The following is a 19,598-nucleotide window of genomic DNA, read 5'->3' as shown; positions in this document are numbered from 1 at the left end:
CCAGTCCAACTCCCACATCCAGTCCTCCACTAGATATTGGAGTTCTCACACTGTCTCCATGCAGGGATACCAAAAGCTCCTTTGTGTCATTGAGGGCAGTCCTTGATTGTAGACCTCTAACTCTGACCATTTACCCCATTGAAAAAAGGCTGGAATTTTGCATGGACATGCAGTATTTATATAGGTGACCCATCAGGAACCTCGTGGGTTGGTGGCTAACAGCTTTAAATCTATAATGATGTCATGCTACAAATGTCCTCAGAAGGGCCTGTCAGCCTTGGCAGTACATAGAATGTGCATTCCATGCAGCCTTGCAGTCTGCAATAACACCTCTGTTTCTGGCAGGGAGAACATTTCCAGCCACACGTTTTGACATTTAAATACTCAAACATGTTAATGGACTCCTATGGCTCGAAATTGGACACAGATAATACTTTCATAATTTTTGCCAATCTACCATCCAGTCCACAGCTGTGGCTGACACAAGTGGCCTGCCTGCTATACTTTCCTTTCACAAGCAACGTCCATGCAGAAATCTACTATGTGCAGACTGAAGAAAGAATAGAGTTTATCTTGTGGTCTCTGATCACTCTATACAGGTGTTTGTCTCCACAGGCAACACTACAATGTGTCTCGTGGAACACACCGGCAGCGTTAGCCAATTAACAACTCTGCCTCCCCACCCCATAACACTTCTCTGTGCAAGTCAGCTGACCTCCTGTAGGAGAGGGTCAATGGGCATCACATGGTTTCCTCAATAAGCATAGATATTGCTCTGCTGCCATTTCCTTCAGGGTATCAACCTGACAAGTGACTATGGCTTCTGGAAGGCCTGCTTTTGAAAGGATTCTTATGGGGTGCAGCGTCTGCCTCACCAGAATTTCCTGCCACGGGACTCATATGAAGGTCCACAGTGCATGGTGAATGTCTGGTACTCACTTGCCAGGAGTCAAGCACAGTATCTTCATCTAGAAAGGTAAATGGACCAAAAACGTAAACGTAATCAAGTTTTATTTTCTTCCTGAGTAACACATTATTTTCCCTGCCTATGAACATGAATAACAATCAGAGACACATGGGCTTCATTTTGTGGTTTGTTTATCTATGTTGAAGGGGTTGGCAAAAAGTAACAAAACATATTTAAAAGAAATCCCTTTAGTCCTTGGAAATATCACAGCCCCCTCTTTTTACATAAGGTACAAAGTTAAAATAAGCAGCATATTTACTTCATTCTTCCTTTTGAGTGAAGGCCAGAATGATTACTAATTCATATTGTTCTGCTGATGCTAACTCTGTATCCTGCCAAATTCCAAATCCTAGTTTAGTAAATTAAACACTTGTAAGCTTATATGAATGGCTAACTATTTGCCCCCTACTTGGATTACACATGCAAACAGAGCAATATCAGCCAAACAGTGATTTTCTGGGATTTGGAGAAACATTTCATATCCTGTTGCTGCTGTCTTTCCTTTAAAGAAGCCAGGAAAGGTCATGCCTTTCATGCCAAAAAGATGTGCCAGAGAAGTTGCAACTTATGTAAGGAATGCAGGTGATTTCTTTCTGTTTAGCAAGGTGTGAATAAAGTTTGCAGCCTATATATGAAGGTGCAAACATTTATATCTGCTTACATTTTAGTAGAAATTGATATATATGTTTCCAAGTTTATTCCTAGATTTCATTGCAGTCATTTACAACAGTTTATTTCATTACAATCACCACAACAGAAGTGATACACAAGGGTAAATAAGCTAATGTGGGAAGAATGAAGATGTATGATCTCTGCATATTTCTCAAGAGCACGGCAAGATTCTACCCTTAGGACTTGAGGTATAAGGGCTTCCATGTACATGCTTGCTAACTGAGATCTCTAAAATAACATGTTTGATCACAGAATAGCAGGAAAGTGGATTGGTTAAGACCAGTGTTGAAAGTTTTTAGGGTCTTCTTTTCCCTTTTTTGTGCAACTCTGGAAGTAGTATGTAAAACTTCAGAGGTGGAGGAGAATTGCACAGCATATGGCATGTGTAGGAGGCTTGCCCAAAGCAGTAAACACTTGTTTCTAATTTTTGCATTTAATTCTGTGTTGTCTGCATAGCTTGCACTTGTGCATTTTGAGCACCCATGTACTGAGGGCTTTTGTTGCAATGTTTCATTAGAAGTAATAAAAGCATCAGACAACAAACAAAGGAGGCTTCTCTTACAAAACAGTAACACTCAAAATGAAATCCACTCTGTATTATCTGTATTCTCTATATTTCAGATAAAGAAAAGATGTTGTGAAAGAGGACTGGTTGCATTTTCTATGTATTATTAAACTATTTGCCAGACTTCCTTCATGGTCATAGTTCTGCTATGTCACCCACTGTTTATTTGTTGCTAATAATGTATGGATAAATACAAACATTAAGAACATATCTCACCACTGATAGAGCCTGGATTTTCACTGTGATCAGGGTGGCACAGCACTCTTAGTCATTGCAAAGGTCAGAAGAATAAAGGTATCAGGCATCAACTTTACCACAAGTAAGAATGAGTTCAGAAGTTGGTCTAGATGAATAATAATAAAAATACTAAATTTCACAAAACTATCATAAAAAACTTCTGTAATACAGCATTATATTATATTATATTATATTATACATTATATTATATTATATTATATTATATTATATTATATTATATTATATTATATTATATTATATTATATTTATTTACTTGATGGTAGAAGGACACAATAAGACTTGTCTACTCTATTCTTTAATGCATTTGATATTCTACTTCCCCTCCATTTCTATCTTTTCCATCACTGTTTTCCCATCTGTACCTTGGCTTTTAAAACTGATTTTGGAATCCATTGCATCACCCATTTTGGCACTGCATTCCTTGAGTCCACAAACTTCTACTGTAGAAGTCTTTCACAGGTCTAAGGAGTATTTTGCTTTACAATCTGCTCCACATGCTCCCTCCATCTGCCTTCATCTTCAGGATGAACCTTCCATATCACCATGATATGGACCTCTTCACCCATGATAAATGCCCTGTCACTTCAGGTCTTCAGTAAATTTCAGAGCTATTAGAGTCTGGCCATATCCATTCTACTCTCTCATACACACACCCTTGCAGAAACTGTCAGAGGATTCTTCTAGCAGTGTGATGTCCTTCTTCTTGTACAGTGATCAGAATTGTCTATATTTTTAAGGTGTGACCTAACAATAGACCAGTGCAATATTACCTCTGCTACAGGAAATTATTGCTCTTCAGAATACACTCAAGTATTCTGTTTGCTGCTGCCAGTGGCCTCTCACTTTGCTGTTAGGGATCCATTCCAAGTAACATCAATTCTACCACGTACATTTCCTGCTCTGAAATCGTTGTTTGCATCTCCTGACACTGATGATACTTTACAGGAATGTTGTTATCACCCAAGTGCAACATTTTGTACTTGTTTGCACTGAACCACAGCTACAGTCTTTTTGCTCACTTGGTTAAGCTTTTGTAAATCCTTTCTTTGAGCTTTATCTCTCCATACTACTCTGCTGCAATTGTTGTCATGTCATTACGCAAACAGATTAATCCTATTCACTGTTAATCCTATTCACATACATGCCTGCGACAAACACAGTGAAGAGTAGTGGATTAATAACTAACTCTGTTATACTCCAGTGGTCGACTTACTTTTCTAGACATAACCCCAAATATCACAATGCATTGTTTCCTACACTTCAGTCAAGCAGCAAACTGTCTACTCACTTTTTTATAGGCCCATCCATTCTAATTTTCCAAGTGGCTATCTGTGTAAGAGCAAGTCAAAGGCTTTGTCTACATCCAGATTGACCATGCTTTTCATGACATCCATGTCAAGTTCTCACGTAAGCCAATCAAAGAGATGAATTAGGTTTGGCTGAATGAGCCTATTGACCATGAAGCCACAAATAAGGTATTATGTTGATTAATCTACTTTAGGTAAGTAGCCAGGCTTTTCCACAGAATCCTGTTAATGACTTTTCCTGATACTGCCATTACCATGACAACAGGACTAAAGTTCCCCAGATTTTTCATGCACCAATTCCTTTGTATAAGGGTAACACACTAGCTGTACTCTAGTCTTCCAGAATTTCTGCAATATTTATTGATCTGATGAAAATCGTTCAAGGAAGCAGCCAAAATGGTGGACAGATTATTGAGGGGGGGGTGGTTCTAGTGCAGCCCTTCTTGTTGCTATACTATATACTTCCCAAGAGCAGCAAGTTCATAGGTTCATAGGTGTGTACTAGGCATTTGACATTCTACTTCCCCTCCATTTCTATCTTTTCAATCACTGTTTTCCCATCTGTACCTTGCCTTTTAAAACTGTATTTGGAATCCATTGCATCACCCATTTTGGCACTGCATTCCTTGAGTCCACAAACTTCTACTGTAGAAGTCTTTCACAGGTCTAAGGAGTATTTTGTCTTTACAACATGCTCCACGTGCTCCCTCCATCTGCCTACGTCCTTCATCTTCATGATGAACCTTCCATATCACCATGATATGGACCTCTTCACCCATGATAAATGCACTGTCACTTCAGGTCTTCAGTAAAACAGTTTCAGAGCTATTAGAGTCTGGCCATATCTATTCTACCCTCTCATACACACACCCTTCCAGAAACTGTCAGAGGATTTTTCTAGCAGTGTGATGTCCTTCTACTTGTACAGTGATCAGAATTGTCTATATTTTTAAGGTGTGACCTAACAATAGACCAGTGCAATATTACCTCTGCTACAGGAAATTATTGCTCTTCAGAATACACTCAAGTATTCTGTTTGCTGCTGCCAGTGGCCTCTCACTTTGCTGTTAGGGATCCATTCCAGGCAACATCAATTCTACTACGTACATTTCCTGCTCTGAAATCATTGTTTGCATCTCCTGACCCTGATGATACTTTACAGGAATGTTGTTATCACCTAAGTGCAACATTTTGTACTTGTTTGCACTGAACCACAGCTACAGTCTTTTTGCTCACTGCTGCAATTGTTGTCATGTCATTACGCAAACAGATTAATCCTATTCACTGTTAATCCTATTCACATACATGCCTGCGACAAACACAGTGAAGAGTAGTGGATTAATAACTAACTCTGTTATACTCCAGTGGTCGACTTACTTTTCTAGACATAACCCCAAATATCACAATGCATTGTTTCCTACACTTCAGTCAAGCAGCAAACTGTCTACTCACTTTTTTATAGGCCCATCCATTCTAATTTTCCAAGTGGCTATCTGTGTAAGAGCAAGTCAAAGGCTTTGTCTACATCCAGATTGACCATGCTTTTCATGACATCCATGTCAAGTTCTCACGTAAGCCAATCAAAGAGATGAATTAGGTTTGGCTGAATGAGCCTATTGACCATGAAGCCACAAATAAGGTATTATGTTGATTAATCTACTTTAGGTAAGTAGCCAGGCTTTTCCACAGAATCCTGTTAATGACTTTTCCTGATACTGCCATTACCATGACAACAGGACTAAAGTTCCCCAGATTTTTCATGCACCAATTCCTTTGTATAAGGGTAACACACTAGCTGTACTCTAGTCTTCCAGAATTTCTGCAATATTTATGTACTAGGCTAATGGCCCTAGAGCCTGTACAAGTCTAGCCCATAGAAGTGCCCTGGCACTGTTAGTTCCCAGTACCTCTATTGATTAGAGCCACTCGAGTGATCCCTGGTGTGAACTTTCTATTTCCCATCCAGATTTATCTTGAAGATGGCCAGTGAGGTGCTCTGCTTGACATGTATGGGAAGTCTATTCCGGAGCATGGGCAGTCTCTGTGTTATGAACCTGTCCCTAATGTTCTGTTTATTATGGTAATGAGGTTGAGGTCTCTAGAGCATGTGGTGCAGAGGGATTGGGAGTTCTTTAGATGTAGCATTTGTAAAAGAGCTAGGTCAGACATGGCTTTGCAAGACAAGCAGAGATCACCTCTTAGTAGATGATATGAGACAGAGAATAACTGGAGTATTTTGAGTCTGTCCGTGTACGTAGGACATATGTTTAAGGTCTAGGATCCTCTTTGTGAGGTACATTTGTGGCATCTCTAGCTGTTGAAGGTGTCTAGTGTGGTACATGCCAAATGGGGCATTATATTCTATGATTGGTCTAATGAGGGAAGAGTAGAGAGAAATTATGACTTCTTTCTTCCTGGATGCAAAACCCTTGGTAATGAGATGTGCCACATAGAAGGATTTTCTGACAACAGTGGCAATGTGTTGGTCGAAGGAGAGGTTGCTGTCAACCTATGTCCACAGATCTCTTATAACACCTTCAGTGTTCAGTGGGCTCCCATCGATGTAGTAATTAGTGGGAACTGAGTTTATCCCAAAGGGGATGACAATGCATTTTTTGGCATTAAGCTTAAGGCCATGGTTTCAACATCAGTCATTGTTCTCAGAGAAATCTTTCTGTAGGATGTCTGCATCACTTGGGGAGTTAATAATGGTTCCCAGCTTGCATTCGTCTGTGAACTTGGTCAGCCAGAGTCCCTCCGTGTTGGCCTGGACTTTTGAGAAGTAAATGCCAAACAGGAGAGGACCCAGAACCAATCCCTGTGGGACTCCACTCGTGACTGGTTGGCAGTCTGACTTGGAGTCCACTACTTTCACACTGTGGGTTCTATCTGTGAGCCAATTTGCAACCCACCTAACGATATAGGGGTTAATGCCTATTCTAGTGAGTTTATCAATAGTTCCTGAGTGAGGAATGGTACCAAAGGCCTTGGCCAGATCGAGGTAGGCTGTATGAACTGCCTTACCCTCATCCACAGCTCTGGAAACTGACTCAAAGAAGTCAACCAAGTTGAGCAGGCATGATCTACCTTTCACGAAACCAAATTGCTTGGGATCTAGTTTGGAGATTCCCTATATCCTTGTTAATTAGGTCTATGTTGATGTGCTATATAGCCTTACATATCAGACTCATTGGGCTTATGGGGCGATAATTTCCAGGGTCTGTAGTTGCTCCTCCTTTATGGAGAGGGATGACTGTAGCAGTACATCATTTGTTAGGGACAAAGCCTGAGATGAGGCTGTGAGTGAACAGGGCATACAGATGTATTGCCAGTTCACTTTGTAATTCATGTAGAACACAGCCAGGGATATTGTCAGGTCTCATGGAAGTTGTATTCTTGGCCTTGGACAATACAGCTTTAACCTGTGTTGCAGTAATGCTGGGTGCCTGGCATTCTTCTGGTACTGAGATTGGTCCTTTGGGGGGGGGGGGTAAAGTTGGCAATGAATCTCTCAGCCAGTATGGTGGCAATATCTGTTGGCTCAGTATAGGAGGTACCATTGTGCAGTAACTCAGATCAAATCTGGCTATTGCCATGGAGATTCTTGATATAGTTATAGAAGGTTTTTGTGGTTATTTTTAGTGTCTGCCGCAATTCTGCCTACACAGCGGGCTTTGGAGGTTTTGATGAGGGATTTCAACTTTTTGTTGAGGCTAATAAGGCAATATTTCCAGTCTTGAGACTTCACCTTTTTCTGCAACAGTTTCTTCCTTTTGTTGCAGAGTTTATTAATAGCAGGGGACCACCAGATTGGCTTCTTTTTTTGGAGGAGAGCGTCTTGGTTCTGTTGGGTATGGCTAGTTCCATGCATTTATGTACATGTTCGTACAGTGCATTGGTGTATGATTTGGCAGTCATGCATGTATTTTCCATTGGCATGGGTGCTGTGAAGTTAGCCACCTCTGTTTTTAGGAGTCCAAAGTCAGCTTTGGAGAAGTTTGTCATGGTGGGGGATGTGGGTGAGATGTGGACTTCCACGGTGATTAGTTTGTGGTCAGATCTATCCAAGGAGAAATTGACTAGTGGTGTAGAGCAAAGGTTGCCCATGTTAGTACTAACCAGTTCAAGGATGTTGCTTCCACTAGTGGGGGTAAGAAGGAGCTGGTCCAGGGCATTGGAATTGATGAATTCCAGGAAGCATTGGGCCAGTGCATTGGTGCATGAGTAGTTTTCCCAGTTGATGGAGGGGTAGTTGAAGTCACCTAGTATGAGAGTGAAGGGTTGGATCTTAATTGTTTCCTGGGTGCTTAGGAATGTGGAGTGAGAGTTTTGGGACATGATTGGGGACCTATAGCAGTCTACGACCTCAATCATCATCTTACCCAATGTTAGTTGTACCTGGAGTATCTCAGATGTGTTATGCTGGGCTACTAGTCTGGAGGTGTGCATATCCTTTATGAATATGGAGACACCACCACATTTAGAGTTTCAGTCCATGTTCTGGGGCTGAAAGGTGTGGAATGAGTTATAGCCTGGTAGCATAGGCGTGTTTTCTGCTGCTTTATACCAGGTCTCCATCACAACACAAATGTCAATGTTCTGCATTTTGAGGAGTGCATCGAGCAAGTGCATCTTGGGATTTAGACTTCTGGTGTTGAGCAGCATGACCCTCAGATTGTATTTATTTATAGCTGATACGGTGGTAATTTGATCTTTGGAACACTGCCTAAAAAAGGCATTATATGTGTGATAAAAGCCTTAGTCAGTACCTAGAAACCCAGGGTTGACAAATGCAGGCCATCTCTGGCAACGGATCGAGGTCTGTCAGTCATGTCATCCCAAGCAGACAAATATTGATTCCCCTTAGAATGACACCAGAAACTTAGCCAATTGTTGAAATCAATCATTTTCTGTTTGTAATGCAGTATCTTTCTGGGCGACGGTAGGGTGCTGCTAATGGCAATGATTATACCTGCCTGGGCCTCCCTGTTTCCCTCCTCTGCCTCTACCCTTGTGTTATCTGCTGGTCTCTCCTTCCTTACTGTAACTCCATTCTGACATGGCATGCTTGTGTTGCAGTCCTTGCACGGAATAATCCAAAGCATTCATGTAGTACCTCTAGTTTCTCCAGTTTTCCATAAGCATTACATCCTTGCTCATCCATCATATCTTCCTTTTGTTGCTTTTTCTGCCTACAAAAATATTTATTCTTCTTCTTTAAAACTTCTGAAAACTCCAATTCAGTATCTCTGCAGCTCTCCTATCCTTTTTTTCACCTTCTGTGTGCTTCCTCATGCTATGCCTATAGTATTTTACATAATGAACTGTTTATGAAACATTTGTAGCTGATTTTTTGGCATTTGTTAACATTGATATGTTTTTATTTACTGGTGTTTTATAATGTGTTATTGACAACTTAACTGATTGAGTGTTGCTTTTTTTGTTATATATGGTGGTTGTGAGGCTTTTACAAACAGTTCTGATGAAGTTCCATATGCTGTTGTGAGGAACAAAAGTGCTTAACTACTCATTAAAGCTCCTTTTGCTAGTTCCAAGTGGCAACATTTTTATTTGTTAATAAAATATATTTTTTATTTTTTATATATTTTTTATTTTTTATTTATTATTATTATTATTATTTTTTATTAGCAATTGTTGTTATATATGTGTATATATATTTATTTGACTTTTGATGTTTTTATTGCAATATATATATACATATACAATGTACATGAAGTTATAAATGAAGTTGTTGCTTTAAGTTTTTTTTAAAAAAAAAAAAAAAATTTAACAAATTGATTAATGATTTAATTGGTTTGTAATTAATTGAATGGATTGCATTATAAAATGAGAATTTAGTTAGCAGTGGTTTTAAGTCTGAAGAAGCATTCTAGTAACGTGAAAGCGCTTACTTATTTTATTTCTGCAGTTTGTGACTTTGTAAGATCAATAAATCGTTGGTTTTATTCTTATTGCTGTGGTGAGCCTCATTCAGTTCGTTTTGGATATATTTTTATTTGTTGTTTTTTGTTTATACTGTTTGGACATTGTTGGCGTCACGCTGTTTGTTAAATTATATAGTGGCATGATCACTGTTAGCTAATGATTCAGATGAATATTCCCAACAAACCCTACCTTACTTAGGACCACATTGAGAAATCTATTCTTTCTGGGACAGTTCTATATCATGCAGTCACAGTCACAAATGATAGGCCATGTTAGAAAAAAATGAAAGCTTGTGTTACCTGAATGTGGTAGAGCTCTATAATGCACAAAGTCTGATAAAAAAGTCCTGTAAACTGAGTGTATGTTACTTTTAATAAATGTATTGTAACAGTGTAGAAGGGAGGGGAAGAGAAGTAAATGACTGAAGAATCAAAAAGGAATCACATATATCATGTGATGGATGTCAACAGAAAATATTGTATAAAGTTACTTTTGTGATGCATGGAGTAGGTTTAGCAATGAGTGCAAAGTTGGTGAGGCACATATGTTGACTGGAGGTAGACTATTATTGCGAGATTCACAAAAATAATGTACTGGAAACAGTGACTGAGGGATCATGTTTAAAAGAAGAGGAATGTATGCATGGCTAGGGCTGTTTGGCATAATTAAAATGCAGAAGATGTACACTGGAATATATATTTTAAACCCAGTGATATTAGCAACAGTCAGTGAGAAAATAACTATAGTAACAAAGAAGAAACAGAATGTGGTGCAGGCAAATGTTTCCACCAAACGATAAAAGCCAATGTACTGAAAAATATAGTAGAACCAAACCACAGCCAGTATCCAGAAAACAGAAACATTTAATGGTGAGCGCTTTCGTGACAAATTTTGTCGCTTCATCAGACAACACAATATCTCTTTATTTTAGTATTTAAAATATATTCCAACCAATAAAACTCCTGTATAATTAACAGTCAATTAAAACCATTAACAAGGCAATTAAAATTTAAAAAACATAGGTACAAATTGTCATCTTACTAAGTTCCTTGCCTGTAAAACTGTCTTTATGGAAGCCTTACCATTGAGCCCCTTCCCCATTGTAGCTCACATCCTGATTATCCATTCTAATCCAGCCACTTCTGTCCTATTGGCAACATCCCCTCTCCTTTCATTATTTCTGTTTCTATAACCATAAATCTAAATGTATGTGTACTATCATACTTGGTCACATGTTTAGCCAGAGCATTATTGTCTGCCCCTCTGTGTATATCATAAATATGTTCTCTCATCCTTTGCTTTAATATACGGTTGGTTTTGCCTATATAATATGAAGAACATACTATACAGTGTGCCAAATAAACAAGATTGCTAGTATTGCAATCAGCATATACTCTAAACACTATTGTCTTCCCTGTATCAGGGTGAACAAATGTGCTGCTGTTATCGATGTATTGACAAAAACTACAGTTAGAACAGGGAAAAGTACCTCTATTCCTATTGTAGGAATTATCTAGTGAGTCCCTGGGGTGATATAATAACCTTTTTAAAGATTTTTTTATTTTTATAGGCAAAGGTGGGTGTTATCTCCCATGATCTAATTCCATCTTCAGAGCATAATACTGCCCATTTCTTCCTATACATTTCTTGCATGAGATTCACATTGCTTGAATAGATAATGGGTATTCTCACTGACCTAGGGGCAGCTTGTTCCTGACCATGTGGTGCCATTTCCTTCAGTTATGAAAAATAAGGCTTTTCTACAGTCTCCCGAAGCCTTGGAACCATACACAGCCCATCATTAACTTCATCTTCCTTATATCCTCTATACAAAAATGTATTCTTCAGACTTGTTAACTCCCCATCAAGGCTACTTTCATTTGTAGTCAACCTAGAGGTTCTCAACCCCTGTCCTTTTATGATATTTTTAAATATATACCTTAGATACATACAATGCCTATGAAGATAGCTATTTCTGTAACACCCTGTCCTATATATCTGTGTGTTAAATTGCCCCCCCCCAGGTCCTGATTAATCCTTACTTCCAGGAAGTCTATTGTGTCATAAGCCTTATTCATGGTGAATTTCAAGAAGTTAGTGCTACTATTAATATTATGAATGAACTGCTGTATGGTTGCAGAGTCCCCCTCCCCCATTAAAGGAAGAGGTCATCTACAAACCTACAATAGAATGCTATGCTTCCTTGAGTTTCAAAACCTAGTAGATGGTGCTTCTCACATTGAGCCATGACAATGTTGGTGTAGCTATTGGCACATGAGGCGCCAATAGCTACGCCATCTAATTGTCTGTGTACTGGGTATGTTCAAATAAGAAAATATTATTCTCTAATATGTGTTCCACCAACAGGGATAGTAAATCTATAAACTTGGGTTCCAGTTGTCTATAATTCATTATGTACTGTCGTAGAATGTCTACTCCTTGTTCATTAAGTATGGCTGCAAATAGGGATTGGACATCCAATGGCACTAATAAATACCTATCCCTACTCTCCCTAGAATTAATAGAATTAATAGAAAATAATTATCTTGTTTCATTTTGTAATTAAACACACACCTGTTATAAGAGATTATTGGTCTCCAAACTAATTGTCTCTAGTGCTAAAGTATTGCGGCTGGCCTTCTTTAATAAGCTGTGATTCAGTGCAAGAAGGTGGAGCCACTATCTCTGGAGAATTGCTTGACCTTTTGAAAACATCTATACCATTTGAAATATCTAATGAAAGTTAAAGTGGATATCTTTTAAATATGTGCACTAGTTGCAAGATTTTTTTGGGTTCTTGTCCCAAATGAGAGTGAACATTTTCTCGTCCCTTCTATGATTCTAATAGTGTATAAGCAGAGAGCTTTCTCTGTATTTGTAAGTGTGTGCATGTGTGTGTGTGTGTGTGTGTGTGTGTGTGTGTGTGTGTGTGTGTGTGTGTGTGTGTGTGTGTGTGTGTGTGTGTTTAATTCAAGCGGTAGAAATATGAACAAATGCAAATATACCAGCTATGTAACAACACGAGGATAAAGGAACAGCTTCTGAAATAAAATATAGCAGTGAAGAGGTATAAACAAATAAGTGATTTATAACAGCTGCTGTCTATCCCAAAGCCTAACCAGGGTGATTATGTGTTTTAGACATGGATGCCAAAAAATTCACCTTGAGGTAAATGTTTAGCATTCATGTCAAGAACACGTAATAGAGGGTTACGATCCACTGATCTGCTCCTAATTCTTTGTAGTGCATGTAGGTTTACCTTCTCCATATACTAGAAATTAATGAAAACTATGATTAAAGAAAATGCAATGTGTTATTCCAGCTTTGAAAGCCAGTAAAGTACTGGGGGAGTGGTTGACATCTGTTTGTTTGTTTGTCTTTTGGCTTTTCCCGGTAAGGAGTCGCCACAGCAGGACTCCGGTCCGCTAATGATTGGCAGTAGATTTTTACGAAACACCGAGGTGCCAGCTTGACACCCAACCTTCAACGAAGGCACACCCATTTACGCATGCATGTCTTTCGAATGCTACCCAACCACGGGGAGGACATGCAGACTCCACACAGAAGGCACTCCCAAGCCCAGCCGAGAATCGAACGGGAGAACCTACATATTCAAAATGCTTTTTGTACTTAGCAGGCAGAAACAGGATTTGAAACAGAGCCATTTCATATCTTGCTGCTGCTGTTTTCTGGTGAGAGCTCTCTACTTTACTGCAAATCGAACCATAACAATGCTTAAAGGGGTTCTTTACAATTCTTAAGCACCCCACTAAGTGTTGTTAAATTTTGGTCTCATGCTATAGCATCACCAAAGCAAACCAGGGTATAATTTACCGACTTTTGAGCATAATCACGGGACTCCATGCACTACGATATAATAATGTCAATAGGTTTAAATACCAAAATGCCAAAGTTTTTGACAGAGTGAATTGAGAATTTAAAAGATCCTTTAAGACATCTGGGTTTTCACAGTCATGGACAGCATTAATTTTTAATAGTTACATAAGTGCTCAAACTAGGGTGAAGTGTTTTGTTGAGTTGATCAAAACATTTCATTTTTCAACTTTCTCCATTACCAGTTTATTTTATATTTACAGCCATTATCCTGGGACAAATGACAGTCATATATAATTGGAAACAGAAGGTGAAACACTAATGAGAAAATAGCCCTTTTTGTGAATGACTGAATATTATATGTTGCCAGTCCAGATCGTGAAGTAAAAATTATGTTCAGTAAAATAAACTGTTTTAATAATATAATACAACCACTGCACACAAAAGGAGAAATAACTAAAGAACTATTGCAAAGAAAACTTCATAACAAATTAGCTAGGCAAAAGAAACACACAGAACAATTGTATGTGAGAACTTTCATTCTTTAATTGTAAGAACTTCATCAGAAATGAGAAAACTGAAAAGTGCACTTCAACAAATACAGTAAAAACTGTCAGTCATACTTAAAACATGAAATCAAATGTCCAGCAAGGAATGCAACCCAATAAGAAAACCTTATTTTTTTTCAAAAATCTAATAAAAATTTAAAGGACCTATCTGGTCAGGAGGCCATGGAGCTTAGGGAAGTGAAAGAACTTAATAGCCTTATGGAGGGGGGAGAGTCTGGTTTACCTTCTCCATCTCAAGAAAATGATAATGTTAAGGCTGTCATTAAGGCTAGGTGAAAACACTGCAACTAGGAAGAATAAGTACACTCCAATAAATACAGTCAAAAAGTGAATCACAGTTTAAAAAATGAAAATCTCACTTTAAAAATGAAATCAAATATCAGGCATGGAATACAGCCCTGTATAAAGACTTTAGTTGTAGTTCAACCAGCTAATAAAAATAAAATGTCTGGTCAAAGGGAAGTGATGCCTGGTGGAGAAAAAGCTAAACAGTCTTATGGTGGGGGAAGAGAATAGTTTACCTACGCCACCTCAAGGCACATTTAAAGTTAAGGTTTTCATTCAAGCCAGGCAAAAACTCTGCATCTAAGAACAACTACCACTTTAATTCAATTACCTCAAGAAGAGTATTATAATCACCAAAGAATGGTGGTACTTGATCCAAAACAAAAAAAAAATTAAATGCTACAAAACTGTCAAAACACTCTATGTTTTCCCAGTGTATTATACAAATCTTGGTGCCTAATAGTTGCATTATGTTCTTTAATCCAGTCCACCAATCTCCTTTTTGTTTTGCCAGTGTAAAAGGATGAACAAGTGTCACAAATGCCAACATAAACCACTTAAGGACTGTTACAATTAAACCTGCTTTTACATCTCACAGAAAAATTGTTATTCTTGAATGTGCATTGATCACCTAGGAGAATGTAGGGGCAAGCCACACACTCAATGCAGGGAAAGCAACCTGCCAGCTGGGAAAATTGTAAAGAGTTGGATAGTGCAAAAAATGGAAGGTCCCTCCCTTCAAAAGCGATCAGGAGATGTCTGTTTTTTTATAATAAAAAGTGGGCTGGGAACCCAACATATTAGAGAGCTCCTTATTACTGGTGATAATGTTGAAGTTGCTGTGCAGTATCTGTTTAACACCATGTATGTCTCTGCACATGGGAAGAGGGAAGCTCAGTGTGGTTTATACACATGGAATTGCGGACCTGCAGACCATAAGTTTCAGGGGAATTTCATAGACCTACCCAGGAAAATCTCTTTTTTAATATGAGCCAAAACGTCTAGAGGATAGTTTCTATCCTTAAATAGCCCTGTGAAAAAAGCAGAGTCATCCAAGATGGAGTCCTCACTGATTAAGCAAGAATGTAGCAGGATGTAAAGTAAAGAATACAAAAACAAAAGCTATAGTAATGAATAGTGCCTCAACTCATGCCTGGTGCAGAGTTTCCCCTTTTAGTGGGTCATGACAGGATAAACATTTGAGAATTTGGCTGAAATACTTATGTAATATTTTTTATGTATATAAGACTCCACATGATGCTCTCCCAAAAGAAATACTCTCTATCACTCCATTGCCAATTATCACGAAAGAACAGGTTGCCACGGCACTGTCTAAAGCTAAGAACACTGCTTCATTGGGACCTGATGAAATACTAGGTTATCTCTTAAACAACTTAAAAAAAGGACTTGTCATGTCTATAGAAATCTCTGCTTAACCACACCCTCTGGACTGGCGTTGTCCTGATAGAGTGAAGGAGAGCAACAGGCATCCCTCTGCATAAAGGGGACCACCTACTGACCCAGGAAATTAGACTCATAAGTTTGACTAGTCTTACATGTAAGGCCATGGAAAGAATAATCACGGATCTGATAAACAATGACACAGGAAACCTCCAAACATTGGACCTGACCCACTTTGGCTTTGTCAAGGGCAAGTCATGCCGAATGAATCTGGTAGATTTCTTTGAGACAGTCAGTGGTACATACAAGCTACCTGAACTTGTCTGAGGCATTTGACACAATTCTCTACTCAGGTTTTATAAATAAATTCACAAAACTGGGCATCAATTCCTACATCACCAGATAGATAGCCATTTGGCATGGATAGGACATGTGGTTAAAGTGGGTGAAATCAGATCCAGCAAAAGGCCAGATACTGGTGGTGTGCCACAGAGTTTAGTGCTGGTACCACTTCTGTTCGTAATATCTTCTGAAGTCAAGGCTAATGTGGAGCACCTCTAGATGATAAAGTATGCCGATGACTGCAAGCTGGAGCAATCACTGATTCCCCCAGCAACATAGATATCCTTCAGGATGGTCTTGATCATACAAATGGTTGGTGCCAGAACCATGTCCTAAAACTAAATGTGGAAGAATGTATTATCATGCCCTTTGGGAAGTCAAATACCTCTGCAAATTACAACAAAGGTAGCAAGCCCCTAAGAGTAGACTCAGAGGTGAGTGATCTAGGTATAGAGATAGATAGTAGCCTGAACGTTGAGTTCCATGTGCCACAGTATTGAGAAAGCCCCTCTATGTGGGACAACTTATAAGCAAAGGTATGGCATCCAGATCCAAGGAAATTATAGTCCCGCTGTACTCAGCCCTCATTAGACCAATAATAGAGTACAACAAGCCATTTGGTATGTACTTGACTAGGTACTTACAGCAGCTGGAGTGCCCTAAAGGTTCCTCACAAACAACATGCAGGGTGAAAACAACATGTCCTATGTGGCTAGGCTAAAAGCCCTATCCCTTTACTCTGTCTGCTACCGACTATTAATGGGTGACCTATGCGTGACCTACAAGGCACTCACAAATGCAGCTCTGATGGAGCTGCTACAAATCCACAAGTCAAACAGCATGAGGTTCACTCAATCTAGGTTCACTCAATCTAGAGATCTAAACTTAGTCAGTGATTCAAAGAAAACATACCGGAGAGACAGATATGCATCTCAGAAAATGCCACTTCTTTGGAACAGGCTTACTATTCACGTTAAGTTGAGTCCTTCTTTTGCCTTCTTCAAATGCAGTTAGAATCTATGGATGGGGAGTCACAAATTCACACATGAGGTAGTGCCTATTTTCCTTATGAACAAGGGCAATCTGTAACATACTCAAGACATAGGCACAAACCCATACCATCCTCTTGCCCCTAGGGGCCATACACTGGGTAAAATTGGATTATATTGGCTAGACTTGTAAAGGCTCTTAAGCAGTTAGCCTAGTAATCTCCTATGAACCTATGTACATCATCTTATTATTATTTTGTAATACTCTGAAAGTCGAAGTATTTCATTTCTTGGTATTTTTTTCAGATACAAAAGAAACTCAGCATCCCTAATCCCCAGTATTGTTTACTTAGAGCTCTATAATTATTGTAGTTGCTATGACTCAGTTTTCCTACATTCCAAAAATGCATGACATGTTAAATTATATATAAATATTCTATTCAACCATCACTGTAAACTTGATGTTGCTAATCCATTGTATTTTCACTTAATTTTCTTCATATTTTTGTGTCATTATATATTAATCTGTTTTGTTCACTGCATACATGCTAAAGCTGAAGCATGTCCTTGTAGATCAGTGCATTACTCTGGTTAATCAAGTCAAATCATATTAAAATAAATCTTTTTAGACTGAGTTCATTCCCATTGAAACTCCAACTCTATGCACCATGCATATTTACTTTGTAATGTTATCTGCAGTACCGTATTCCCAACAGCGGGCATAATGAAATACAAATACTTGTACAGTTTTGTCCTACTTAGGGAAGCACTATTATCCGAAGGTACTTCCAGGGAATGGTGGCAGAAGTGGAATGAGCTTACAGTCTTTTAATGGCTAAACCATGACACCAAGTCTATTTTCTACATTTGCAGTGTTTCCCTAAATTTCCATAGTATTAGTCTGGCACAGGCAGTCTCTTTATATTACCGCTCACCACTTTCTAAATTAAATCTTGAAAATGTATCTAAATGGCACAAGTCTTTGACTGTAACTACATACTTACAAAGTGAAGCTATCAGTGTCAGTGCCCTATGTGATCTTATGCATGCCAACGCAGTCAGTGAATACCTTTCAAAACCCATCATTAGCATTATCCATAATTAATCATCATGTATTAACAAAATGCAGCCTTGTTTTTCGGTTATTAAATTTAGAAAAGTTTAAAGTTTTTGAATGCCTTCTTTGGGGTGTCAGTATGCCATTCTGTTATGGATGTTAACAGTGAAGCAAGTACATTGAAGCATTCTGACTCATCACACACACACACACACACACACACACACACACACACACACACACACACACACACACATAGATATATGTGTATAATTGTGCATTCTCACTGCAAAAGCTAAATAAAATTAAAAAAAAACATTAAAAGGTGCTGGTCCATGCAATACCGGCAATAGTTTTTTCACTGAGAACATGTCAACTTCCTTGACTAGATTTAACTCTTGCCACACATGGAAAAAAAAAGCTCTTAATAAAGAATAATGCAAATACAATAATCACACCTTATGTAAGTGTTACTGGAAAGTTATTTCATGCTTCCAAACCAGGGAAAATTTAGCAATACAGATATAAACGTGAGATTTATTTATTTATTTTATTTTACATTTGTTGACCGGATTTGTCCGACTGAGCTAAGTAGCCCTTTTTCAGCAGAGGCCTGGGGAGAAAAGCTCCACATGTTCTTCAGGTTATCATTTATAAAAATAAGTAAAGAGTCAACAACTGGTTTACAGAAAATTTTCAAAGCAACAGATACATGAAAAACAAGGATTTACTACAGTAAACTAATCATTATAACTGTCAGATTTATAATTATGCATTATTCAGAAGGACTAACAATAGTTTTGTTTAGTTAGTTAGTTTAAGATAATAGCATATTTGCACAAAGGCAGGTAGTGCACCCTTTTTCTACATATAATCACCTGACATGGAGTGTATGTTTGATGGTGTACATGTAATGTATATCAGCGCATGTGTGTGCATGTGTGTGTGTGTATGTGTGGGTAGTTGTATGTGCTTGTCTGGTGAAGGACTGCATATATGTATACAAGCCCATGTGACAACTTCCACCCTGTCTTGTATCTATCATGACCTGTTAAGCTATCAGAACAATGATGCCCAGTCTTTATTAAATCTGCAACAAAACCAGAAATCCCAATTCCTCTCATGTTAATAACAGAGCTGCAAGGAAAAAGAGTCTGTGTAAGGAATATAAAAAAAGATAATTAAATGTTACTAATTATTTTTAGTCAACAATGTTTGTTCAGACATAATATTGATGTCCTAGCTGCACTTTTCTATGGGTGTAGCATTAATGCCCTAAATAACCAGTAACTATTGGAGTAATATGCCCTTGCTGAGTGAGAGTGCTGTCCATACCACTATGCCTGCAGTGTTTGATTAGCATGCAAATTAACATTACTTCTATGAGTATATCATTATTATATGTG

The sequence above is a fragment of the Protopterus annectens genome, chromosome 4.part1 (assembly GCF_019279795.1).
Source record: "Protopterus annectens isolate FY-2018-M chromosome 4.part1, PAN1.0, whole genome shotgun sequence".
Lineage (NCBI taxonomy): Eukaryota > Metazoa > Chordata > Ceratodontiformes > Protopteridae > Protopterus > Protopterus annectens.
This window is presented reverse-complemented; position numbering follows the sequence as displayed.